This window comes from Calypte anna, chromosome 9 (assembly GCF_003957555.1).
Source record: "Calypte anna isolate BGI_N300 chromosome 9, bCalAnn1_v1.p, whole genome shotgun sequence".
Taxonomy (NCBI): Eukaryota; Metazoa; Chordata; class Aves; order Apodiformes; family Trochilidae; genus Calypte; species Calypte anna.
The window spans coordinates 23,377,509-23,396,196 of NC_044255.1; positions in this window are offsets into that span (position 1 = coordinate 23,377,509).

An 18,688-nucleotide genomic window follows, 5' to 3' on the forward strand; every position below is an offset into this window, starting at 1 on the left:
CCTAAGATGTAACCTTAGGAGTTAAATCAAGAGGGAATTAGGACAAGAAGAACCACAACCAGGTGCTCTGGTTTCATTAAACCCATCTCCAAGAGGTATTCAAGAAATTCTCCAGTAAGATCCACTGAGAAACCCTGAGTGAGTGCAAAGAAAGTTTCTCTAAGTGCCAAGGTTTGGGTTTTTTTTTTTTTATATACGTGAAGTAACATGAAAAAATAAATAAATCAAGTTTGGAGCTTCACACAAATCAAGAAGATTTCTCAACACCAACATTAAAAAAAAGTATATCCATTATTTTCCCCTGTAAGGAATAGCTTGAAGTGTTAGTGTTTTCATGGAGAGCTATGTCCTGGTTTGGGGCAGGATAAAGGGGATTTTCTGTCTTGTACTTTTGCTTTCAGCTCAGTCTCTTTAAGTAGTTGCACTTGCTGAAATGAACAGCAAGTTTCTCAGTCAGTGTGTGCTTCTAGGACTGATAACACTTGAAGTTTAGAGTTACTGCTAGAGCCTGGTGTGCAGAGCCAGGGACACTGCTCAGCTCTGAGGAACATTTTACCCTCCAGAAGGAATAAAGAGGTCCCACCTGCAGCCTCCTTTGGGGAGGAAGGGACAAGAGAGATGCCAGAATTGACCAAACAGAGGATTCCATCCCATACACCTCATCCTCAGGAGAAATTGGAGGCATCACAAGGGCCAAGCCAGATTTCCTGCTTCCCTTCCTTCACCCAGCATCCTGGGAGGATTCCATCCCTTCCTCTGCCTGTGCTCCTGATCCATCCCAGCCCATATCTGTGTGTTCCTGCCTCCAGCTCCCAACTGCTCCTGACCCCAGGATTCCAGCCTGGACTTTCCCAGGGCTGCCCTGCAGCCTCGGGGGTGACCTGAGAGTTATTGGGGGAAAAGGGGGAAGGAACCTGGGATCCATTTTCCTGTATATTTGTATAGAGTTAGTCATTTTTCCTATTTATCATTCCTGTTCCATTAAAGTTGTGTAGTTTAGTTCCCAACCCATCAGTCTCTCTCCCTTATTCTCTCTCCTTTCTTTATCAGGGAGGAGAGAGAGATTAATAGAGAGCAGCTGTTATTTGGTTTAATTGCCAGGCCAGTGTTAAACCCTGACAAGCTACTAAATATCAGCTGATCCCCAATAAAAATGAGTTCCCATTCTCAGAGAGGTCAGAAAAGTTGTCTGCTGATCAGAAAGTATTTTAATTCTTCTCTGCCCACCAAAAAAATAGGTTTGAAGGGAATGTTTTTCCCTTTTATCTACTGGGGAGTGGGCAGCAGGGACTGGAACCAGGATCAGGCTCTCCAGCTCATCCCATTCCCTGGTATTGCTGTGCCAGATCCACCAGGCAGACCATAGAAACCTAAAAACATGTCATTAAAGCAGTATTTACTTTACATTTTTAATTCTCCTTGCAAATGACCCACTATCTGTCAAACAACATCTGTTTCTCATGCAAAACACAAAAAAGAATATTTGGGAGTTTGGCTAAAATCAAAGTCACATCACTTAACTCAGATGGCCAGCAGAGAAACCGACTTCTTTTCCTCTTTCCAGAAGAAAAATCTCTTCTTAAGTAATTCCCACCTCAGAAGAGAGCACCAGCTGAAACCCCACTCCACAGCAAAACCAAGAAAAAAAGTAAAAATCACTGTCTCATGAGACTAAATCATGTTCTAAGAGGCAAAAACCATTTCCCATTAGTAGTTGCCATATAAATAAGGAATGTACAATCATTTCTCCCAGCTCCCTGCATGTTCTGAAATATTATTTTTGTCAGAAGTATAATTGAAATGACTCTCCCTGACACTTGGGCTTCATTAAATATGAATTCAAAGCTGTTACTACAGGATATCTGAAAATGAGACACTTTGCATCCTATCATGAGGCATCCAGGAACACACTGCTATTGCAGACCAGGATGCCACGAGCTGCAGAACTCCAACAATTAAAAAAAGTCCTCTACCCAGCCAGGTATTTCTGGGTAGCAAGATGGTTTCCCAATATTTGACCTTAAAGAAAAATAAAGGACCAAAAACCATCACTCTCTGGATGTTGGTCTGCTCTGAACTTTTCCCCTCTTGAAGCTATCAAGAGATACAGGCTTAGTAAGGACATTATCAGCATTATTTTATTTTTTTTTTTTTTAATTAAAGTGATTGGATTTGAGCCCAGGTAAATAAAGTAGAGATGAGAGCCCCAGGCAAGCACCAATTTTTTCATTGAAAGGCAAATCAGCACCCTGGTTATTGGACTTGTAAAGACACAGGCACCCAAGCCCCAACATTTCCCAGATGTAAAGATAGGAGATTACTTCCATTGCCAGGAAGCTGAAGAGGAGGCAGCAGTGTGCCCAGGTGGCCAAGAAGGCCAATGGCATCCTGGGCTGGCTCAGGAAGAGCGTGGCCAGCAGGTCCAGGGAAGGGATTCTGCCCCTGTGCTCAGCCCTGGGGAGGCCACAGCTTGAGTCCTGTGTCCAGTTCTGGGCCCCTCAGGAAGTTCAGGAAGGAGCTTGAGGTGCTGGAGCAGGTGCAGAGAAGAGCAAGGAGGCTGTGAAGGGATCCAGCAGAATTGCTGTGAGGAAGGGCTGAGGGAGCTGGGGGTGTTGAGGCTGGAGAAGAGGAGGCTCAGGGGAGACCTCATCACTCTCTGCAACTCCCTGAAAGGAGGTTGGAGCCAGGGGGGGGTTGGGCTCTTTTCCCAGGCAACTCTCAGCAAGACAAGAGGGCACAAAGGGTCTCAAGTTGTGCCAGGGGAGGTTTAGGTTGGAGATGAGAAAGAATTTCTTTCTGGAGAGGGTGATCAGGCATTGGAATGGGCTGCCCAGGGAAGTAGTGGATTCTCCGTGTCTGGAGATCTTTCCAAAGAGCCTGGATGTGGCACTGAGTGCCATGGGCTGGGAACCACGGGGGGAGTGGATCAAGGGTTGGACTTGATGAGCTCTGAGGTCCCTTCCAACCCAGCCCATTCTATGATTCTACTATGCACACATGCCAAGTTCTGGGACAATTTTGGGGGCCTTCCAGTGTAGAGCTGGTTTAGGTACCATGAAACAGGCTTTGCCCCCGGGGAGAGGGTAAGGAGAGCACCCGGGAGCCCACTGGTGCCCATGGAATCATTTCTTAGGTTAAAAAAGACCTTTTTCAGACCATTGAGACCAAGCATTACCCCAGCAGTGCCAAGGCCACCCCATGTCCCTCATCCCCACATCCCCAGGGCTCTGAAACCCCTCCAGGGATGATGGGGACTCCAGCCCTGCCCTGGGCAGCCTGGGCCAGGCCCTCACAACCTTTTCCAGGGAAAAATTGTTCCCAAGCTCCAATCTAAACCTTCCCTGGCACAACTTGAGGCTGTTCCCTCTTGTTCCTTGGGAGAAGTGACCAACACCCCAGCTCTGCAACATGGATCCCAGAAAACAGGGGAGATCTGCTGGGAAGCAGGAGGATGGATGGCATCCCATGGGGCTGCCAAGTTCTGCATCCTCCAGTGCACACCCAACAGCTCCAGGTGGGAGGAGAAGACAAGGAATACTTTCATTCCCATTCGTTCCTTGGGAATGGGAATTCCTGGCTCCAGGTGGGCCAGGTCAGCAGAACCATCTCGGTTCCCTTACCTGCCAACAAGCTGAGGGACCAAAGAGGCCCTCAAGCACTTAATTACAACAGAAATGTCTATTTTTATTTTTTTTTTAACAAGCTGGTTCTCCTTTCAACGGGATTTGATTCTACTAAAGGAAAATCAGAAGCTCCCACAACCACCACACCTTTGATCAGACAAATAAACGGCCAAGGGGAAGGAGATAACAGCAGCACAGCTCCAAGCACTTCCCCATGGAAGAGGAAATAACAACTTTTTGCTCTCAAATGTCACAGGGAGGATACATCCATAAGAGGAGACCCCCAAACCTCTGATGGAGTCAAAGGTTGAACACTGGGCTGAGAAAAATTTGCCCTTTTGTGAGAGCAAAAAGCAGCAGCAGAAATTGCTATATTTAAATTATTTACTCTTTTTTTTTTGTAAAACAAACCTGAATTACAGCTGTGATTTCAAATCCCTCATTTCTGTGACCCTGTTGCACCCTTCAGATGTCCTGGATGGGACAGGTCCAAGCCCCCCCTCTCAAGGTCACAGCTTTAGTGGGACAAAACTGCATTGGAAAGCTACCTAAGGAGCTATTTGAAGTGATATTGTCACTGTCACAAGGAATTAATTTATCTAGATTAGGAACCCCCCAAAACAATTAAGAATGAAGAGAAATACCCATCAGATCACAGGACTGTAGGATTTCAATTATTTATGCTCAAATAAATGGTGCTGGCAGAAGTTCCCAAGCAAGTTTAAAGGCAACTGCCTTCAAAGTTGCTTTAAAATTCAGGATCTTTTTTAAAGTCTGCTCATCAGCAACATCACTAACTCCTGCTGGCCAGAAATAGCCTGGAAATAAATATGCAAGAAGAACCAGAGGGAAATAATCAGATCAGACCTGCTTCCCATATCAGGCTTCTTGCCTCCTAACTCAAGGAGCTCAACTTCAGGGTTAATTGCAAGGCAGAAGATAAGAGTAGTGCACACGTAGTGTCCTTGGCAGCTGGGACAGTCAAAGATAGTTAAAAAAGAAAGAGAAAGCTGCAGCAACCTCCTCCACCTCCTCTAGAGCATCCTTGGGATGGGCAACTCCATGCATGTTGACTCCTCTCCCTTCCCTGCATAGGAGGAGACACTTGGGTGAGGCCCCAGGGGAAATAAAAAGAATAATGGGGTAGAAAAATCAAGAAATTGTCACTTTTCAGGGGGTTTTGTTTGATGCACATCAGCCACCCCGTGAGTAGGGATCCCTCCTGGTCAGCTGCAGAGGGAACAGAATATTCCCCATCAAAAGATTTGGCTGAATTTATCAGGTTTTGGTGGTTTTGTTGGTTCATCCTTCACCACTGGCTTTAGTTGTAGAGTGTAAAATGAGGATGTTCCATGGGCTGCACACCAAAGGTTAAAAAAATAAAATTAATACCCTCATGGGTTTGGGGCTGACCCAAATCTGCTTTGAAGCAATTGCTGATTTCAAGCCCCAAACCCAGCTCAATATTTGATAAGAAACCAACAGAAGCAACAGAAGGAAATAGCACATTTACACCTCAGATTAAATCACACACTTTGACTTTGCAGTCAGTTTTATAAAATGGTTTTAAATACTTCTTTCCTCAGAGAAAACACTGACACAGATTTCAGCACTTAAAAAAAAATAAAATTATTTGCTTCACTTATAGGATAGGCACAGGCAAGAGCAATGGTGTGTTAAAGGCATTGAAATTAAAAGAATTAATTTAAATTAAAATTTAAATTAAATTAATTAAATTAAAATTTAAATTAAAAGAATTTTGGGTTTTTTTTTTGTTTGGTTGGTTGCTTTGTTGTGGTTTTTAATATCAGAATTTTATTTCAGAGGTTCAGCACTATCCCTGCCTTGTCCCTGGGTGCATAAAGTGTTTATGAGAATAGGGTGAGCTACCTGGAATGTCTTGATTTAGCCAAGCAGATTTAATAAATGGTTATCAAAAACTCTTTCCATTCATGTTTTAATGTAGTATGGCCAGAGATTTAAGGGTCTTGTATTTAGTTTATCAAGAAAAAACAGAATGGAGTTTCTTTTCCAAGCAATTTTTCAAGATTTCTCTTAAATATCAATAGGCAAAATGAGGAGAATTTATGAAAACATAAAATAAACCCACCCTTCCTATAAAACTTGATTAGATGTATTGATTCCATAATAAAAGCCTGGATTTAATAAGCTACAAGAGATGCATCCAAAACAAGGAGCATCCTCTTTAAAGTTGCTGGATAATGTTCTCCCTTTCTGAAGTCTTTGGAGCCTTTCTCAAGCCAATAGGATAAGGAAAAACCCAAGTCAGAGCTGCAATAAACTTAATTTTTCTAATGATTAATAGTAGAAGTCTCCCCACTTTCAACTGGCACATCCCAAGCCAAGCTCAAGGAGAAATCTCTACTGGTGATTAAAGAAAAAGAGGCACAACCTGGATTTCAAATACTTGGAATAAATTGTCCAGGAGAAATCCACAGGCTAGGATGTAGTTGCAGGATGTTTTCTCAGTAACACTGACTTGCAAATAAACTCAGGGAAAAAAAAATATTAAAAAAAAAAAATCTGTGTTCTCAGACAATCTGCAGAGAGAAAAAAATTCCATTTCCTGGCTAACTTATTCCCAGTGATTACAGATTTGTCTCAAGTGGCATTTGAGATACAGACACACTTCAGGCTGGGAGATAAAGCAGACCTAAAGCTTCCCCTGTGTGTACAGCTGCAGCATCTTGGGCAAAAAAACCTCCACCTTGGCTCAGCCCAGGATCCTTTGAGACTCAACAGCCAGAACCTGATTTTTCATGAAACAATTCAAGATACCAAGGCAAAGAAAAAGAAAAAAAAAAATAGATGTAAAGACTGTGATAAGATCAGAAGAGAGTGGAAGTTGTTCAGGGCCCTGCAATCTTGTCTGCTCAGGATGCAATTATAACTCTGGACACACTTAATGAAAACACTAAAAAAACACACAAAAAACCACATTGTACAACACAAGCTGGCAGTTAAATTCCCTTAAACAAGCAGTTTGGAGCTCCAGGCACTAATTAGCACTCCAGCAAGAACAAACCCAGGAAACAATAAGCAAGACTTGGGAGGATAGAGCTCATGAATATTGAAAGGGAACTAAGTAGCTGGTGGAAATCTCTGCACTTGTTATCCTCACACTTTCAAATGATGGCTTTAAAGAAAGGTAGAAATTTGGCTGAGATGGAACAGTCTGCAGGGAGAAGAGGTAGCAATAGAAGTGGGAATTCCAGAAAGAACAGGGAAAAAAATAGAGATGAACACCAAGGCTAAAATATTTATGTCACTTAATGAGGGGGAAAAAAACATCTGTAAGAGATTCTGGCTTTAGGCTCAACCTTCTGAAGAGCTGAATTCACCTTGGAATTCAACCCAGAATAATCAATTAGTTTGTTGTCTGATAGTGAAGCCCTTAGAAATCATCCCATTCCCAGTTACTCACTGGTGAACCAGACCTCTGCTCTTTCTTGCCCTACCATGAGTTGTGTCATTTATATAAAACATTTCAGATGTGCAGGATCTAAACATTGCTTGTGAGCAATGCAGACATCCAACTTGTTAGATGCTTGAATATTCTGTCACTAAGCAGGAAAAAAACCTAAAAATTCACTGTTAGAGCACAGGTATCATCTAATAGAGCTCACTGAAGGAACATGGGACACAATAAATAGGGAGAGCTGTTACTTAACTATTTTTTTTTTAGGTTTTAATCACTTTTTTTCCATGAGATGAGCAATTAAAAGCTTTATTTGCAGGTGGCTCCAGCTGGATGTCTGGTGGTGCTGCTTAGGAGTAAGGTTTGGATGGCAGAGAGCATCAATCATCACCCCATCCCAACACTGCCATTCCACTGAGTGGGAAAACTGACAAAATGGAAATCTCTTCCAAAATGTCACCTTTTGCATTTTGTTTTCCCCCCCCATCAGACTTTCCTGGGATGAAAAAGCTGACTCTGCTCGAGAGGAAGGCAAAAGGCACAGAACCAGTTCCATTCAGAGGAGCTTGAAGGGTTGTCAGGGGTGGGAAGCAAAATAATTGGGAATAAAAAAAAAAAAACCCACACCAAGTGGCAAGTTCCTGCTGCAAAGCACTAAAAAGCCCCTGTAAGAGATGAGTGGAACCTCAGAGGGAAAAGTGTCAGCTTGAAAAATGCTTTAACAAAGATAAGGGGGAAATAAATAGGAGAATGTCTGGGGGGAGGGGGCAGAGGGAAGGAAAAATAGAAACAATTTCCAGAGAACAGAGGCTTCAGGAAGTGCTCCAAGTATGAGGTAGAGTAGATAAAAGTACACCAGATAAAACTGCAAAACAGCTGCTGGATAAACCACAACCCAGCAAAATTGGGCTAAAATTAACCTGCTTCAAATACCAGATCTGAATCCTCTTTCCAACCTTCATCTCAGGTCTGTAAGCTGCCTCTTCAGAGACAAAACACACAGACCCAAAAAAAAAAAAAAACCAATAAAGGGGGTGGAGGGGATTAAATTGCTCCCTCTTTGTAATTGTTTGTCCCAAAAGCAAGAAATTGTTTTCCACCTTGGAATGTGGTTGCAATCCCTGTGGCAGCAGCTTGGAATCACAGATTTGGGCCATGTGCTGGTGATGCCCAGGTAAAAATACCCAGGAATAACATTCCTTCCTTCCCAGCCCTTTCTGGGATCCCCAGCACTTCTCAGCATCAGCCAAGTGCCCTGGGACAAGAAATTCTCTTGCACCAAACCACTCAAGTTTTGTACAAAGCTTCAACTCGAGGTGGGTTAACACACCAGGGAAGGGATGGGCTTGCTCCCAGCATTGTAAATCTGGCTTCCAAGCTTGGGATAGGCTGGAATTATCATTTTTAGTAAGCTCATTTATCAATCACATCCAGCAACTCCCCCCCAGCCCAATCCAGGGGGGAGGTTTATCAAAACCTAACGTTTTCACACAGCAAATCCATCTCAGGGCTCCCTGGGTTCCAGCCAGATGCCCCTCAGCACTTCACCCACAGCCTCACATCCCCAGTTTTCCTCCTGCACATCCCAGTGGGTACAGCTCAGCCACAGGAATCACCACCCAAGAGCTCAAAGGGCTCCTTGAGGGTCCCCAGCAGTTGCCATCTCCAAATCCCAACCCCAAAACCATGACCCAGAGCATCTCTAAGTGAGCTCTGACCTCCTCACTTCATGAAGCACCAAGACCCCCTAGAAAAGTCCTCCCCAAAGGGCAGGTTTGACATCCAGAGAATCATAGAAATGGCTGGGTTGGAAGGGAGCTCAGAGATCATCAAGTCCAACCCTTGATCCACTCCCCCCGTGGTTCCCAGCCCATGGCACTCAGTGCCACATCCAGGCTCTTTGGAAAGATCTCCAGACACGGAGAATCCACTACTTCCCTGGGCAGCCCATTCCAATGCCTGATCACCCTCTCCAGAAAGAAATTCTTTCTCATCTCCAACCTAAACCTCCCCTGGCACAACTTGAGACCCTTTGTGCCCTCTTGTCTTGCTGAGAGTTGCCTGGGAAAAGAGCCCAACCCCCCCCTGGCTCCAACCTCCTTTCAGGGAGTTGGAGAGAGTGATGAGGTCTCCCCTGAGCCTCCTCTTCTCCAGCCTCAACACCCCCAGCTCCCTCAGCCCTTCCTCACAGCAATTCTGCTGAATCCCTTCACAGCCTCCTTGCTCTTCTCTGCACCTGCTCCAGCACCTCAAGCTCCTTCCTGAACTTCCTGAGGGGCCCAGAACTGGACACAGGACTCAAGCTGTGGCCTCCCCAGGGCTGAGCACAGGGGCAGAATCCCTTCCCTGGACCTGCTGGCCACGCTGTTCCTGAGCCAGCCCAGGATGCCATTGGCCTTCTTGGCCACCTGGGCACACTGCTGCCTCCTCTTCAGCTTCCTGGCAATCCAGACTCCCAGCTCCCTTTCTGCCACTCTGTGCCCAGCCTGGAGCTCCCCATGGGGTTGTTGTGTTGAACCTCATCCCCTTGGGATCAGCCCAACTCTCCAGTCTGTCCAGGTCCCTCTGCAGAGCCCTCCTGCCTTCCAGCTGATCACCACTCCCCCCCAGCTTGGTGTCATCTGTGAATTTGCTGATGATGGACTCAATCCCCTCATCTAAATCATCACTGAAGATATTGAACAGCACTGGGCCCAACACTGATCCCTGGGGGACACCACTAGTGACCGGCCGCCATTTTGATGCAGCCCCGTTCAGCACCACTCTCTGGGCCCATTCCAGCCAGTTCCTAACCCAGCACAGGGTGCTCCTGTCCAAGCTGGGGGCTGACAGCTTCTTCAGGAGGATGCTGTGGGAGACGGTGTCAAAGGCTTTGCTGAAGTCCAGGTAGACCACATCCACAGCCCTCCCCTCATCCACCAGTCGGGTCACCCGATCATCCAGAGGTAAATCTTATCCTTTTTTTGCAGCCCAAGTTGATTCACAATGAGAGTAAAAAAAAACCCTGGGCTTTGGAGACCTCTTCCAACCCATTGCACACCTGGAGAGGCAGAAAAGAACAAGGGACGCCTGAACCAGACAAGCCCTAAGGAGCCCCTGATCATTCCAGCAGGGAAATCTGAGGTTCAGATTGGATATTGGGAAAATCTGTCTTCACCAAAAGAATGGTGAAGCCTTGGAACAAGCTGCCCAGGGAGGTGGTGGAGTTGCCATCCCTGGGGGTATTTAAAAAAAAAAAAAAATTAGATGTGTCCCTTTAGGAGATGATTTAATGGTTAAGGTGGTGCAGGACTGACAGACTCAATCTTGAAGGTCCTTTCCAACCATGATTCTATTGCACATTTTTGTTCAATTCCATGTTTTATCACACTCCCTCCCCAGAAGTCAGGGAGTTGCTGTCTGCCAGAGAGGAAAAAATAGTTTTATGTATTTTGATTAATCAAGGCTTGCTCAGATTATGGCATTTCTAACATTTGCAAATGTGAAAACATCATAAATCCCCCAAAGCATCCCTGGCTCGAAGTCTCTTAAATCTCAGGCAGGTTTGAAGTCCCTTTAAATCTCCCAGAAAATGATTCACCATAAATCCCAGCACAGCCAGGGCAGGCTGGAAACATTTGGGCTGATAAGAAACCTCATGAACACTCAGCTATCTCCATGGGTCCAAGCACAGCAATTCCCCTCCTGTCTGAAGGAGCCTTCAGAGAAGGGGCTGGCTCTGGCAAAGCACTCCTAAAATGGTATTAAAAATAATTAAAAAAAAATTTAAATAGTTTTTTTTCTGCCCCACTGCATTTTTGAACATTTCCAGTGGTGCTGATGTATTAGGATTGCTTTGGGAGACAGAATTCTAAAGCAATCTTTCTGCTGTAAAAATCCCAATGACACAGAATAACTTCTACATCTTTCTAACTGTGAAAGAATTTTTTTATTTTCGTTAGGATGAAGTTGTTTTGGGAGTCTAATGTAGAAAAATAACCCCTCCAAGAGCACACCTGGGCTTGGTTAAGAGTTCCTAAATGATGGAGAACTGGCTGGACAAGTTCCTCTGTTTCAGTAGCAGAAATTTCTCTGTCTGAATTAAGTGAGCATCAGTTATGAATCCCCCTCACCAGAAGCTTTTTTTATTATTATTTATTTTAACTGGGATTTGCAGCTTCCACCAGAGCCAGGGACAGCAGCACAACCCCCCCATCCCTCTGCTCTGGGCACCCAAAGGTAATTTTACCATTGCTGGAAGGCCACAGATGCCCAGAAACCACAGGTGGGCACAGGGTACTGCCTAAGAGAACATCCCCCCTCCCTGGGTATTCACTGATGAATAAATAACCACATTTTTTAACAACTTTTGCTGATTATTTGGCTCTAGATAAAATATTTTGGCTTAGAGAAAAAGAAAAAAAAAACTATTTTGCCATTAAAGCTACACACAGCAGAATCCAGGATGTTTCCTTACCCATCACTTAGAAGAAGGATTTTAGTATCCTTGTTAATGCATGAATGACAAAAAAAAATACTTTCTCATTCTTTTGTGCTGTTTTCTGCCCAGAATTCCTGGCATTTCAGTTACTGGAGTCTGGGGGCTGACTTCAGCTCTTTTAATTTCAATTACAAGTTGTTTAGTTGGAATAAAACAAAAAAGATGGCTATAACCACAACCTGGTTTGTCCAAGCTAACAGTTTGTTACTAAAACCTCTTTTTTATTGTCTTCCTTTCCTTGCTCCAGTGCTTCACTTTAAAAATAACTTCCCAATGTCTGAGATCTTTTTAGTTTTACTTCTTGATTCCTCTTTTGAGCTGCCAAGAGATGCTATAACTCTAACCACGTTGCAGATGAGTTTACTCTCCATTGGGAACAGCAGCTTGTGTATGGGATTTTTTTATTTTTAGAGAAGGTTTTATGAACCTCTGAAAGAATATATTTAGATGCATTTTTCTAAGTTATTTTCCTTCAAGTGCCTGAGCCAGTTACAACCAACTGAGTGGAAACACCTATAATACAGTTAAACACAGGTAACAACAGTCAAGAAGAAATGGGAAGATTGATTTGGGTACAGGCAGGGAGGCAGCAGCATGGCTGGGATTGGGCTTCTTTTCCATCCTTTCTATTCCACTCCAAGCCCAGTTTCAGCTGAGCAAGCTGAATCTGGGAATAAGAATCCCAGTTTGGCACAGCCAAGCCCAAACCTTGGTACATGGTGCTGATGTTCCAGAGCCATCAGGCTGGACCCAGAGCAAAAGTTCTGCTCTTTTTTGAAGGACAGAGAAAATCTCATGGGAGATTTGAGCCCTTCCTGGAGCTGGGTACCAAAGCTGGGGGTGTCCTGGTTTGGGGCAGGATAAAGGTGATTTTCTGTTTTGTACTTTTGCTTTCAGCTCAGTCTCTTGTAAGTAGTTGCACTTGCTGAAATGAACAGCAAGTTTCTCAGTCAGTGTGTGCTTCTAGGACTGATAACACTTGATGTTTAGAGTTACTGCTAGAGCCTGGTGTGCAGAGCCAAGGACACTGCTCAGCTCTGAGGAACATTTTACCCTCCAGAAGGAATAAAGAGGTCCCACCTGCAGCCTCCTTTGGGGAGGAAGGGACAAGAGAGATGCCAGAATTGACCAAACAGAGGATTCCATCCCATACACCTCATCCTCAGGAGAAATTGGAGGCATCACCAGGGCCAAGAAAGATTTCCTGCTTCCAGCCCTTCCTGCTTCCCTTCCTTCACCCAGCATCCTGGGAGGATCCCATCCCTTCCTCTGCCTGTGCTCCTGATCCATCCCAGCCCATATCTGTGTGTTCCTGCCTCCAGCTCCCAACTGCTCCTGACCCCAGGATTCCAGCCTGGACTTTCCCAGGGCTGCCCTGCAGCCTCGGGGGTGACCTGAGAGTTACTGGGGGGAAGGGGGAGGAACCTGGGATCCATTTTCCTGTATATTTGTATAGATTTAGTCATTTTTCCTATTCATCATTCCTGTTCCATTCAAGCTGTGTAGTTTAGTTCCCAACCCATCAGTCTCTCTCCCTTATTCTCTCTCCTTTCTTTATCAGGGAGGAGAGAGAGATTAACAGAGAGCAGCTGTTATTTGGTTTAATTGCTGGGACAGTGTTAAACTGTGACATGGGGGTCAAAAGCCACCCCCAGAAGCTTATGGCACCAAGAGCAGAATGCCTGTTAGCTGGAAGACTTTTTTTTTTTGTGTCAAGACTGAGCCAAAATCAATCCATTTCAATTATTCTTGATGTCTCCAGTGCAGGAAGGCAGCTGAGCTCAGTGTGGGCATCACCCATTCAACAGGAGTGTAAAGCTAAATAAATAGGACTGCTTTAGTGATCTGATTTATCTTTGGTCATTAACACTGCAAATTAACAGGGAAAATATCATCCAGCACAGAGCTGCTAAGAGATAAATACACAGAAGTTGGGCTGAACACACACTCCCCCATCAGGCATCTCAGAATCACAGAATAATTTGGGTTGGAAGGGACCTCTAAAGGTCATCTGGTCCAACTTCTCACACCCCCAACTTGTTTCACACATTATCTTGAATAAATTCTTCATAAAACCAGGGATGCAAAGTTCACAAGCAAACCTCTGCCCTCAGGACTATCACCAAGATTCCTCCAGTCTGGAGTCCTCAGTAGATTAATTTACTGAGAAGCCTCCTGAACATGTGGAAAACACCATTTTATCTTCCTGAAACTGTTTTTCCAAAGCTCTGAGCTTCCAACCACTGCTTGTTGAACCTTGTAAAATAGCAGTGCAAGTAACACCACAGCCAACAGAGCCTGTGACTACTTCTTGAATGCTAAATCCACACGAATAAATCTTATTAAGCTTAAAGACAAGTGGCCTGATAGATTTATTATCCCCCAACCCCAGTGCAGTGATGGGAAATGCAGATATGAATTGAATAGTAGCAGCCAGCTCCTGGTTATATTCTGGAAACAAGAAGGAGCTTGATAAGGTGTTCCTCTGGGATATTTAACAAGTGTCAAAGCCTAGATTGGAAGAGGCATTTGTCTGGGAGAGTCAATAAAGATGTATGTGCTCATGGCACAGCTAGATTTCACTCATCTGGCAAGTAAAAGGGGAAAAAAGGGGGGGATTTCCTCTTCATTTATTTTCATTTTCTGTAGAGAGCACTACAGGACCCTAATGAACCTACTGCAGAGCTGGGGCTGCCTATTTTGGGGTTGATAGAAGCCCCAAGAAGTGCTTTGCATCCCCACCAGCCCCAGGACTTAGTTCTGGAGGTGGAGATTTAGGGGGGGATGTGCCAGGCAGCTTCACCTGAGGAGAGGTTTTCATTGAAACCCACATTATTTCTAGGAATAGCAGAGAGCTGAGCCACACATTGTAAAAAAAAATTCCATTTTCAAGAATTTCCTGCTGCTTCTCCCCCCTCAAATGGTCTGACCTTTGAGAGGCAGTGATTAAACACTGTAAAACCACCACCAGCACCAGGATGGAGAAACCTCAGCTCCCTTCCAGAGGTGATGTTCTGCTAAAGGTCACCCTGTGTTCTGCTACACAGGCTTTAAAGGATCCTTACACCTGCCTTCAGTCTACTCACACAGCTTTAATTTCTTTCCTGGGTGATGTTAACAACACTTTTTTTGTCTTCTTACATCCCCAGACTATTTATTCTCCATCTCCTAACCAGAGATTCTGTGAGTGTTACCCATTCAGGTGTCCTGACAAGGCAGGATTTGTTCTTTCATACACACAAACTGGGGGGAAAATCAGCTTGAAAGCTTTTGACTTTAAAGGCTCCTTCCATTAAGCCAGGCTGAATTAAAACCAAGGCACACATCTCCTCTTATTCCCATCTGCCTGGGTGCATTTCAGAGAACATTACCCTGTTAGAGATTCCTAGTGCAAAAAAAAAAAAAAATTAAAAAAAATAATTATTGCTATTCTAAAATAGCTTAGACTGGCAGGGGTGTCACTGGCAGTGTTTAAGAAACCATTGCATTGCAGCCTAATGAGAAAAGAAGCTTGGAGCACAAGAGGCACTTGAGAAAGAAATATCATTTTATGCTTCTGCAAAGTTTGAGGAGTTAAAACCCCACCACAGAGCTCTCCAGAAGCCAACCCATCAAGGGAGCTGGGAGTCTGGATTGCCAGGAAGCTGAAGAGGAGGCAGCAGTGTGCCCAGGTGGCCAAGAAGGCCAATGGCATCCTGGGCTGGCTCAGGAACAGCGTGGCCAGCAGGTCCAGGGAAGGGATTCTGCCCCTGTGCTCAGCCCTGGGGAGGCCACAGCTTGAGTCCTGTGTCCAGTTCTGGGCCCCTCAGGAAGTTCAGGAAGGAGCTCGAGGTGCTGGAGCAGGTGCAGAGAAGAGCAAGGAGGCTGTGAAGGGATCCAGCAGAATTGCTGTGAGGAAGGGCTGAGGGAGCTGGGGGTGTTGAGGCTGGAGAAGAGGAGGCTCAGGGGAGACCTCATCACTCTCTCCAACTCCCTGAAAGGAGGTTGGAGCCAGGGGGGGGTTGGGCTCTTTTCCCAGGCAACTCTCAGCAAGACAAGAGGGCACAAAGGGTCTCAAGTTGTGCCAGGGGAGGTTTAGGTTGGAGATGAGAAAGAATTTCTTTCTGGAGAGGGTGATCAGGCATTGGAATGGGCTGCTCAGGGAAGTAGTGGATTCTCCGTGTCTGGAGATCTTTCCAAAGAGCCTGGATGTGGCACTGAGTGCCATGGGCTGGGAACCACGGGGGGAGTGGATCAAGGGTTGGACTTGATGATCTCTGAGGTCCCTTCCAACCCAGCCAGTTCTATGATTCTATGATTTTTGCAGCTCTTATTCCAGCTAGGTGAGAAAGTCAAGACTTCAAACCTCCTTGCACCAGCCCTGGGAAATACTGGTGGTGTCCTGCAGCCCACAACACACAGAGAAGCCACATTCTGATATCCCCTGGGTTAACTAGACCCAAAAAATTAAGGGGAAAAAAATACTTGAACGTAAAACCTTCCATATTTTCTGTGCTTTGAGTTGAGACCTCCAGGAACAGCTCAGTGCCACCCCAGGGCATTTGAGGTCATGCAGGAGATGGGTCCCAGTATGGTTTCATTTCCTTGATAACCATAATAAATATTTCTTCAAAAGAAACCCCACTTTGCCCCTTTTCTCCATCCTAAACAGGCAAGTAAGGCACCTGGGAAGCAATCAAGAACTTCCTTTCCCCACTCTCCAGGAAAAGGAAAATCAGAAACACCTCTCAGAGTGAAAACCCACTGGATTTATTTATGCTTCAGGCTCTAGAAAGGCTAGAGAACATTTTTTTTTTTCCTAAAAAGACCCCCTGTAATTATGTTCCAGTAATTTGCCATCCAAAAATCAATTGAAGGTGCAGATAACAGCATTTGGATGTTTAATTAATTGATGATTCCCACAAATCAAGTAAGTGTTTAAGTGCTGTCTGCTTCACTTGCAGCTTCTCTGCCTCCTCGTTTTATTCACTTGGAGTTACCAAAAATGAAAAGTTTGGGTTTTGCTCCATCTTTAGCACAGGATTTAAGTGCAAATAAATAAAAAAAACCAACTCTGTAGTCCCCTATGTGGTCAAACACTTCTTAAGAGTCTGAATTGGAGTGGTCAGGGAATAAAACACATTTTCCACCCTGAGGTTTGCATTCCAGCTCCCTGCATCCAGACCTCTCCCCATCAACACATAAATAAAATTTAAAAATAATAATAAAAAGGAAAAAAAAGGTTAATTTCATGGACCTGATCAACATCTGAGAGTTCTCAGCATAACCTTTTGAAGATGCCCACGTGCTTTTGCAGACCACATGCAGGTCTCCAGTGCCATGCCATGAAGACCCAGTTCATTCCCTGGCTCCCAAGTGGTGATGCTGAGAGGAAGGAGGATCCAGGAAGAGAGGGAGCTGGCAAAGGCAGAAGGAAATCCCAACCTTTAAGTCTACACCATCCCTAGGGAGCCACTGCCAAGCATCAGCCACCCCACTGGAGACCAGAACCCCAGCACAAAGCCCCTCTTTGCACCCACCCAGGTGAGAACCCAAGGCAGGTCCCACACAGTGGCATCTGTCTTGATTTTTTTTTAATTATTTTTTTATTTTTATTTTTTTTAGGGGATTTGAGAGGCCAGCCCAGAATTTCCTGGGATTTGCTGGTGGGTTTGCAGCACCACATTGCCATCTGCTGTCCCTCTCCATCCCTGGCAGGCTCCCCCAAGCACCAGGTGAAACCCAGGCAGCAGAGTCCAAACAAAGCTGTTCAAAATGCAAACAGGGCCACGATCCATCACTTCTTTAAACGGATTTCTGGGCTTTAATTTGCTCTTTCAGAAGCACAAGACAAGGGCTTGCAAGGAGTGGAGCAGCACAAACAAAAAGCAGAGCAGAGAAGCAACCTCAGGATTAAATCTTGGCAGGTTTGGCTGATAGGATGCACAGGTGGATCACTTGGAAACCCCCCTTTTTTATACTCCACTCCTTCAAGAATAATAAATCATGTCTCTACAGCTAATAATGGCCTGGGATTTATCATCCCAAAGGACAACAGTGGGGTTTTTTTTGCTGTGGTTCCTGAAAAGAGCCCCCAAGCTGCTCCCAGCAGACTGAACCTTCTGCTTGAATCCTTTATAAAGCCAGGAAAAATCTCAGCTCCCCCCATGTGCAAATCATCTTGGGGGCTTGTCCATGGGTCTGCTCATTTTTCCTTAAAAAAACTGACATATTCCTACAATTATCACCCTTGGAAAGACCTCCAAGACCACCCCTGCCAAGTCCCCCCCTCTGCTTGTAGAAAGGGCTCTGCTAAATACAGATTTAACCACTGGCTTTGGGCTGGAGTTGACCAGATTCAGGGGGTGGAATCTGGCTCTTAATTAGGAGAATATTTCTCAGAAAGGGAGGAAAAAAAAATCTAGAAGGGGAAACTCCTTCCTCAGCAGCCAGGAGCACCAACACCACAGAGAAACCCAGGCATGAAGCTATTAATCCTGAGAAATCCATTTATCCTTCTTGCAGCTCCCAGGGCAAGCTGAGGAGGAAGGAAACAGATGGACAATGACTTCTCATTGGAGAGATTTGGATCAGCAGCTTCAAAATTCAGATTTCTCCAGGAAAAAAAGCAAGTTAGCCATCCAAACAAAGAGATACACCCTGGGGAGAAGAAAAATCTGGATAGCAATAGAGCTAAAGTAAAAGCTTAGGACAAAAATAAAGGCTGAGTATGCAGAGCAGAGAAAAAGATGTGACTGCAAAGAGAGCCAAGGCAAGACAAAGCAGGCACATAAAACTCTGCTAAATGTTTGGTTTTGTTTCATTGACAATGAAAAAAAAAAAAAAAAAAGCCCTGAGAGAGCTTTTTCATACCACAGAGAGTCTGAGATGGCAGAAGGGGTTTTGGCAGATCCCACAAATCTGGGGCAGTCCAGGCATGGGGTCACCATGGTAACATTGGGGTCACCCTGATAACATTGGGGTCATCCCATCACAGCACAAGCTCTTTGAGCATCAGCAGCCAGATGTGATGGGACAGGCAGGATATATTAAGGCTGAGGATTTAAAATTAAAATTATTAACAAGGGGCAGGTGACAGAGCAGGATCTCTGAGGCAATTGCTTTACTGAAGTCATTTCTCTTAAAAGTATTCTAGAGGAAGCAAGT